The sequence below is a fragment of the Centruroides vittatus genome, unplaced genomic scaffold (genome assembly GCF_030686945.1).
Source record: "Centruroides vittatus isolate TY-2023 unplaced genomic scaffold, ASM3068694v2 contig_747, whole genome shotgun sequence".
Classification (NCBI taxonomy): Eukaryota; Metazoa; Arthropoda; class Arachnida; order Scorpiones; family Buthidae; genus Centruroides; species Centruroides vittatus.
The window spans coordinates 924,211-932,960 of NW_027122483.1; the positions used below are offsets into that span (position 1 = coordinate 924,211).

The following is an 8,750-nucleotide window of genomic DNA, read 5'->3' on the forward strand; positions in this document are numbered from 1 at the left end:
TCGTTTCTCAATTATACAAAATGCTATTTAAATATAAGATTAATCTTTAAAGGGATTTTTTAAGAAGAGGTTAAAAAAAAGAAAAATAACCGCGTTAAAAATTTACACTTTCGTCTCCGTAAACACTGCCGTTGTTTAATTATAATTAAATATGCAACAGATATAAATTAGAAATGGATTTAAATTTTTTTAAATGCGTTTAAACGTAATCGACACATTTCTTAACCGCGATTAACCTATTAAATGAAATTTAAAGTATGAAATGGAACTCAATTAAAGTTAATTTTAATCTATTTCACTTACTCGGTCTCGCTTAATTTGTATATTTCATTCAGCTGCTGCAGCGCCATCTAGCGTGAAAAATACGACACTTGTTAACTGGAAAAACAGAAAAACAAAGGAAAAAAATGTATATATGTATATACAAATGTATATATTTTCTAAAACACAATAAACGTCTCGGTTTTAATGATGTTTAACTCTCGATTAGTAATAATAAGACTTAATTAAATATCCACTTTTGAAGGTATAAGGCATTTAATTTATTTTTATGAATTTGCATAAGATTTACTTTAATTAATTTATTTAATTTTTAAAAAATCAAGTAAAGTCGAAAATTTAAAAACATTTAATTAGCATTAATCAACTTAGAAATGTAGTTTTAAGATATTTTCAAACATTTTAAACGGTAGTATAATTTAATATTTAAATAAGTAAGTAATCATAATAATTAATTTTTAAGCGCTTGAGAAATTACGGATTTCCTGAAAAACAAAATAAATAAATAAATAAGTAATAAAAATGGGAACAGCATTACAAAAATGACCTTATAACCTATCAAAATTAAATTCACTTTGAGTCATATTTTTACGTAGAATTAATTTTAAAACAGTAATTATAATTACAATTACGACTTTTTGGTGTTATTTAGTTTAATTTAAATTAATTTTCTTTCTTTCTTTCATTTTTACTGCTACATTCGAAAGATTTATTGAACAATTTGTTCATTAACACTGTTTAAATTCGCTTAAAGATATACTTATTACAGGTTTTACGTTCATTGAAGGCGGTGTATGATCGACCCTAATCTGCAAGAGGCTTCTTATTGGTACAGATCTCCCAGTTATTGACCTAGAAGATGTCAAGCTATATAAGGCAAGTTCAACGCGGAACTGGAAAGACATTAGCTTCATCCTTTCTGTAAAATGAAGAACAGCTGGTTACAGGTAAAGTATTTTTTTTTTTTCTTATTGAATCTGATGGAGACGAGTTTCTTATTAATTTTAAATTTAATTTTTTAATGCCTCGCACTCGCTAATCACTAAATACCCATTTTTCTGTTAGTTTCAACATATGTGAAGAGTTTAATTGTGTTTAAATTTTAATAATTTTTAAGTTGAAATATTTTTTTTAATTGATTAATTTTTCAATTTTATATTATGTATCTATAAAAAATCATATATATGTAAAGAATGTATATATATATATATATATATATATACATAAGTGACGTGGGTGGACATTTTTATTCTTATTTTTTCTCACTTAAAGTATGATTCTGATTGTAAATATGTGTTAACTATAGACTATAGAGCGTAAAAATTTTCCTTGTAGACTGTGTAATTTCAGGAGGAGGAATCGAAGGGGGAGATATAGGTCACTGCTAGCTCCGGGTGTTAAAGATGTGACCTCGTATCGAATGCAGAGAAGGTCACGGCTTTGGGTAGGATCAGGAAGTGGGCCTCGCGTTTGACTGATATACGTGCAAACACGACGCATTTGTATTGTAGGATTTTCAGTTTTTAATACGGTTCTATGCACTATATTTAGTGTTATCCGGTGGGAACTGGGTTAAATTCCCTGGCAATCTTTGTTTTAACGGATGATAAACTGTACCCGTTACGCGAGTGTCATCTATTTTTACGAGACATCAGCGAGACGATCCTTTTGCTTAACAGCTCTCGTGTAGAAGATAGATTAGACGTCATCCTTCAAAAATATTTCAAAAAATCGATAAAATTTAATGTTTACGCAGTTGTGATTTTAACAAGTGTCAAGTTCATTAGGTGAATTTAAACACGGAAGTAAAGTAAACTGGTTTAACTCTTATGCCAATAGGAAGATTTTTCGGATATTTCTAGTGACACGGGAGATGAAAAATTATGGAAGATAGGAAAGCAAGCTGCGAGGTCATCGCCACCTAATATGGGCATTAAAACTGACACGTTACACACTAAAAAATTTATCTTCCACTGTATTTATATATTGCTTTCGTGGCCACTTTTTAAATGAGTTGTTTATGAAGTTTATTTTAAGTAATTGTATTTTTTCCCCCTCTAGATATTAGCCATTGTAATTCTGGCATGTAATACATGTCGGAGCAGCATATCGGCACAACAGTCGACGTTAGACAACTATCAGCAATTCCTAAATGGATACCAGAATCTATACGGGAACAACTTCCACGTTCTATCACCTTACCGATACCAAACAAGTCCAGCCTACCGACCGGGGATAACCACCAGGATTAGGAACCTGATGAATGCCCTTTTCTTCCGAAGGGATAAGAAGAAATTCTATCCGAACCACTACCTTTTTAACGGATTCAAAATGGAAAATATAGCAAATTCCAAGCCCTTATTTATGTCGGAAAGCAGTTACAAACCTCAGGTCATACCCTATAGACAACTACAGAAGTATTTCAAACCGTATCAGGGTGGTAACACACGATACGTTCTGCCTCAGTCAGTATATGGCGCTCCCAGTTACTCGGCCGTTAAGGGTCAACCTATCAGAACGAGTTACAAGGTGTCCAGTTATCAAAAAACACCACAAAAACAAAATTATTCAAAGAACGGATTCAGGCCCGTTTCTACTAACTACAAAACCACAATATCATCCAGTTAGGTGGTGTGATGAATAATTAGATATCCGAGTAACTAAGTTACCAACCCACTTCAGTCGAATTTTCACCGGTTATTTTCTTTAATTATTTATTTATAAACTCGAATTTCGTATACAAACTAACATTATTTGTTATTTATATATATATATATTTATATATACAAACATCTAAATATAAATTAAAACCTTCGAATCTTTGTCACGAATATAATTGATGTACTGTACGTCCGTGAATAAAATACTGTATATCAGAATTTTATGTTTAGTGAGATTAACAGCCGATAGATGACGGTATAGGCAATTATTTAATTTATATACTATATACAAATATATAAATACAATAAAATATATATAAAATATAACGTGTATATAAAAAAAAATATGAAAGAATTGTAAAATAATAATTTTGTATTTTTTTATTTAAAAAAATTAATAATAAATGATAATTTTTCACATAAAAACTGGCTTTTTCTGTTAACGAAAATGCAGTTTAACGATCGAACTTAGATGGCGCTGCGCGCCGATCAATCAGCTGATCGAAAAAGAAAAAAACATCAGTTTCGTCACCTGATCGACTTCATTGTTGAAATCGATATAAACAGCTGATTACAAAATACATCGATATTATATAGTTATTGTCAATTTCTCTTGTTATAACAGAATATAGACGTTAGGTTATTTAAAGCTAACCGATCGATATATAGATCAGCAGATCGAGTAACTAAACTAGTTATGGTCGATTCTGAAACAGTAAACATTTGATACTGATTGTTATTGTAGACATATCGATGTCAGATTTATTCAATATTATTAATTCGATCAAATAATACCGTTTAGATTAAATGGAATCTAACATTAACCATATGTAATGACAAGAATGCAATTATTTTTCGCGTGATCGAATCTGTTATTAAACTCTTGTCATCTCTCCTACATATTAATCGTTACGAAAAGTTTGTTAACCCCTCCCGGTCACGTGCTCTCTTACGTCGGAAGATAATTCTCTTCAAGGTTAATCTCTTCCAACAGTTTGGAGGAGGAGGAGAAAAATTGATACATTACAAAACTGAGTCGAATAATCTTACTTTTAGCACAACTAAGAGCTTGTCGGTTTGAAATATAGAGGATTTACAACAGCTTAAAGATCTTTTGATATCGATTCTGTACATTAGTCTTTCGTTTAAGTGTGACTCCCCCCTCTCTTTGTCTTACCTGTTTAATAATCGAATAGTTTTTTTAGTTTAGGGCGATTTTCTCTCTCTCTCTCTGTCTTACCTGTTTAATAATTGAATAGTTTTTTTCGTTTAGGGCAATTCCCCCTCTTTCTCTGTCTTACGTGTTTAATAATCAAATAGTTTGTTCGTGTATCCTTTCGATTTCGTAGAAAAATGATACAAAAATTTGGTAAAGAGTAATGAATTTCACGTAGAAAGCAGTAAAATAAAATGGCACGAGTTTAATATATTATATATCATAAAAGTATTGGGAGGGGCATTTAGAACGAGTACTCTATCCGGTTGCACCTGGTGTGTAGGCAATCAATACAAGTGGTTGTACCTATTATTAGTTGGCGCAATCTACGTCTTTACGATAGCATGTCAAGGAAGCATCATAAAAATTTCGGGCAAGAATTTGCATATTTATATACCGGAAAAAGTATGTAAAGCAGCTGACGTGTCTTAAACACATTCCCAAATATTCTTTTTATCTAAATATGAATACTTTTAAGTAACTTCGTACTAAAGAAAAATTGCCGTATAGTGCGTATAGTGCGCTGTGAACCATTCCTATCATTAACAGAGCTGTGATAAATATCCGCCCTGGTTTTCTTGAATCATTTTTATGAAAAATATATGCATAAATTAAATGTCTCTCCCAACTGACCCCAATGTCTGGAATTCTTTTTTTTTTTTCCTTTTGAAAGAAAGGACGTAGTACTTAGTGATGTATGGAAGAGGGCATCTTCACCGTTATCAATCACAAAGCGGATCAAAGAGGAGAACAACACTATACTGAGGTTAATAATGGGTATAGTGGGATCATTGCTTCTATGAGATATCCAAGACTTAATGCAGCAAGTAAAAAAAAGTAGACAAATAAACAACTAGAAAGGTTATTCCTCCTAACTAATATAAATTCCACAAATAAATGCATAAGTCTTTATGATATATTGTCTTTATAGACACTCGACTCTGAAATTTTCATAAGAACTTCCAATAACTCTGCTAAGAGTGGGTTTGCTGTTTATTGAAATCTGCTATAAGCTTAAAAAGAAAAATACATGCTTACATTTGTTCTATCCTAATAAATTACACTGTCTATTTATTAATTTCTCTTATATTTTCCTAATTTTCTAGAAAGCAATTGAGTAATACACACACACACACTACACATTTAAAAAACTGTCTCTGAACACTTTTGTTATTTCTAAATATTTGTCAAGCAAATTTACATAGTTCAAACAAATGTAAATAGTCTTTATTTATTAGTAAATAAAATTTTAGATTAAAGATATTGATGTTGTCGGGTGAATGCTGATATAAAGAAAAATGGAAACTTACCTTGAATTATACTAACATTTGAAGTAGACTGTAATTCAAATATTCATTGAATTTTATATATTGGTAAGATGGATGAGCATCTTTTATGATTCTGAGGCTATTTGTCTATGGAAATGAGTCGAACTGATAAGAAGTATTGTGAACTTCCAATAGAACTACAGCTAGAAAGAATAAATGGGCATCTCTTTTTATGGTTCTATGCTCACATGCTTAGGGAAATGGGTCGTACCGACAGAAATGTCTGAGCTTTGAATAGAAATATGGTTACTTGTTTTAGTAGAAATTCATTGAATTCCATGTATTAATAACATGAAGAAGCTTCTCTTAAGCATTTCTAGTCAACTATCAATATTCTTAACCTATCTATGACTGTTAAAAAACCCATGTAGAAGTATCATTAGCCTGTTCAATAATTATTTCAAAATTTTCAGATTATATATGCTCATTTTCCTATAAAAAACTTTTATGAACTTTAAATAGAACTATACATTTTTACTTAGCAGAAAATGTCTAAAAATACTCCATATAAAAAGAAAATCCATTATATGCTAGAGTAAACAATAAATGAATATAATAGCCTTTAAAAATTGAGCAAAAAAAACAAAATTGATTTTTAAAAATTAAATATATAATGGTCTTCTATGATAAACATAAAAAATCCATCATAAACAATCACATAAAGGCATCTAAGATTACCTTGGAAGAAATAACAATTATTGTTCGGACAGTTTCTTTTATTTTATTATTTATTTTTTTATGTTCTACATTATTTTATTTAAAAAGAATACAAAAGATATCACATTGCATTCAATTAAAACAATACTTATAAACATTACAACAATATCTTTGTCGGATCAATAGAAGAGAATTAAACAAAAGATTTAAAATGCAAATTTCTGAATAAAATGAAATTTAATAACTCCATAAAGACACCTTCCCTGTTTAAAATAACTTCAAAGTATGCATTCAAATTGTTTAAATTAAATTAGGAAACATGTCAAGAAGAATTTCTTTCCATTTATCATTTAATGCTCTGTTTAAGTTCTACGTCGAGGCATTGCTCCACTGTACAAACAGTTTTACTTTCTCTAAAAAATTACTCCAATACATAATTTATTGTGTAAATTTATAATAAAAAAACACAACACTAACAATTTCTTGCGATATTTTTTGTTAAATTAAATAAATATTTAGCTTATTAATAATTATTTAACCTTCATTATCTCTTTAATAAATAAATTTTTTGTATTTTTTTTACCATTCCTAAATTATTTTCGAGTTCTCCTCTTAACTAAGAGTTAATAAAATACATTTCTTTCTTTACAGATTGTGCTAATATTGATTACATCCGTCAAATCCATCAAAATTAAACTTTTTTTCTCCCCATTGGCGTGGAGAAATTCTCCTTCACCTGCCAACTGAAATCACTGCAAGTGATATCTTATAAAAAGTGACTTTTGGAGTCATTTGTAATGATCTCGGTCGATACAGAATTTGGAGCTGATATGTAGTACAATTAGTAATTATAAAAAGGGATTTTTGCGGTTCCTTTTTTTTAATATAATTGTTAATTGTCCTGAAGTGTTAGCTGAATCTCATAAATCACTCTTTGTGAAGGATCTTTAGGGTTCTCTTTTTGTAACTGGGTTGTTAATTTGTCTTGAAATATTACCTGAATCCCAAAATCTCACTTTTTAAAAGATGTGCTGAACCCAAAAAATCTCTTGCAAAGAGAGATTTTTTGGGTTCAGCACATCTTTTTAAAAACTCAAACCCAAAAATTCCAAGGAACCCAAAAAATCTCTCTTTGCAAGAGATTTTTTGGGTTCCTTTTTATCACAATTAATTATCTCTTAATTAGATTAAACCAGAGTTTTTAATCTTTTTATAATAGTGGCATCTTCAACTTAGTAATTTTTTTTTTCTTGCAGCACCCTTACTTCTTTAACAATGTAGAGTTATTGATCTCTGATAGTAGACAATCCCCTTCTGATAGTATTAGTGTTATTGTGTTGCTGGACACTATATTTCGTGGCACCTTTAAAGTGTCATTGTAGCAGCCTAGTGTGTGCGGCACCACTGTTGAAAACCTCTGGATTAAACCCTAAAAAATCTCTCATAAACCTCTCCCCATTTATAATATCCCCAAATATTAATTAAACCCCAAAATATATTTTTATGAGAGATTTTTAAAGTTCCATTTTGTAATGCTCCCAATTAGGAATTTTTACAGTTCCATTTTGTAATTGTTAATTCTGAGACAATTTTAAGAGATTAATTTGTAAATATTTTCATTCAGTAAACTTACTTCTCAATAACTCACACCATACACTGCTCGATGTGAATGATAAATCGCAATTCACATTAATTTATCCGCTATATATTTATAGAACAAGTAATTTTGTTCATATCTTGACTAATATCTTGTAAATTATATTCCTTCGAGTACCAAATGCTTAACATATAATATTAAATTTAATCAGACTATCCAATAAAGACGTGGCAGTTAATTGCAGTTATGACTTTAATTAGTTCTCCACGTTAAACATTTTAGAAAATTTGAATAAATTGAAGCTATGTAACTAAAGTTCAATTAATTAATTTAGAATTAATAATTTAATATTACTTTTTTGAAATAATTAAATTTCCATAAAATTATACTTTAGGTACCTTTGTTCAAATCTGAACCATTCTTCAGTGGTTTAAAACATTAGAAAGGGGGTAAAAATTGAAGTGTTTCTGTTAATCATAATTAAGAACACTGTTTATTATTAAATTATTACTAATTTAAAGATGTTTTATAATTTAATTTTACTTAATATAACAAATCAATGTATTTAAATTCTGTCATGATAAAAATTTAATACAAATAAAATCTCTCACTGATCTGCAGAACAGATGTCTCATATATTAGGAAAAAGTGTCTCTACCCAGAACAGATGCTTCACACACTCCTAGAATGAATGTCTCACACCTTAAGAGAAGGTGCCTTACACCCCCAAAAAACTCTCTCTTAATCGTAGAACAGGTGTTTCACACCTTAAGGAAAGGAAAAAGGTACCTAACACCCCAAAAAATCTTTCTCAACCCCAGAAAGAATGTCTCACATGTTAAGAAAAGGTTCTAACGCCCCCAAAAAACTCACTCTCAATCCCAGAACGGGTGTTTAACAGCTTAAGAAAAGATGCCTGGCACTACCCAGAAGGCATACCTGAGTGCATGCACTCTCCAGTTTAAGTAAGAACCACAGAGAAGTCAATATAATTTATTAAAATAAAGAAAATT

At 29.9% G+C, this 8,750-nt stretch overlaps 1 protein-coding gene across 2 annotated transcripts in view; it reads right to left on the bottom strand.

The window, feature by feature from the left end:
- LOC136981169 (fasciclin-1-like) overlaps positions 1-8,750 on the bottom strand; it is a 61,870-nt gene that overhangs the window by 32,219 nt on the left and 20,901 nt on the right. The window contains exon 2 of one of the 2 annotated variants that reach the window (XM_067277448.1): positions 304-378. The gene's annotated coding sequence lies outside the window, so the exon portion shown is untranslated. The remainder of the gene's footprint in view (positions 1-303; positions 379-8,750) is intronic. The other variant, XM_067277449.1, reaches the window with a different exon arrangement.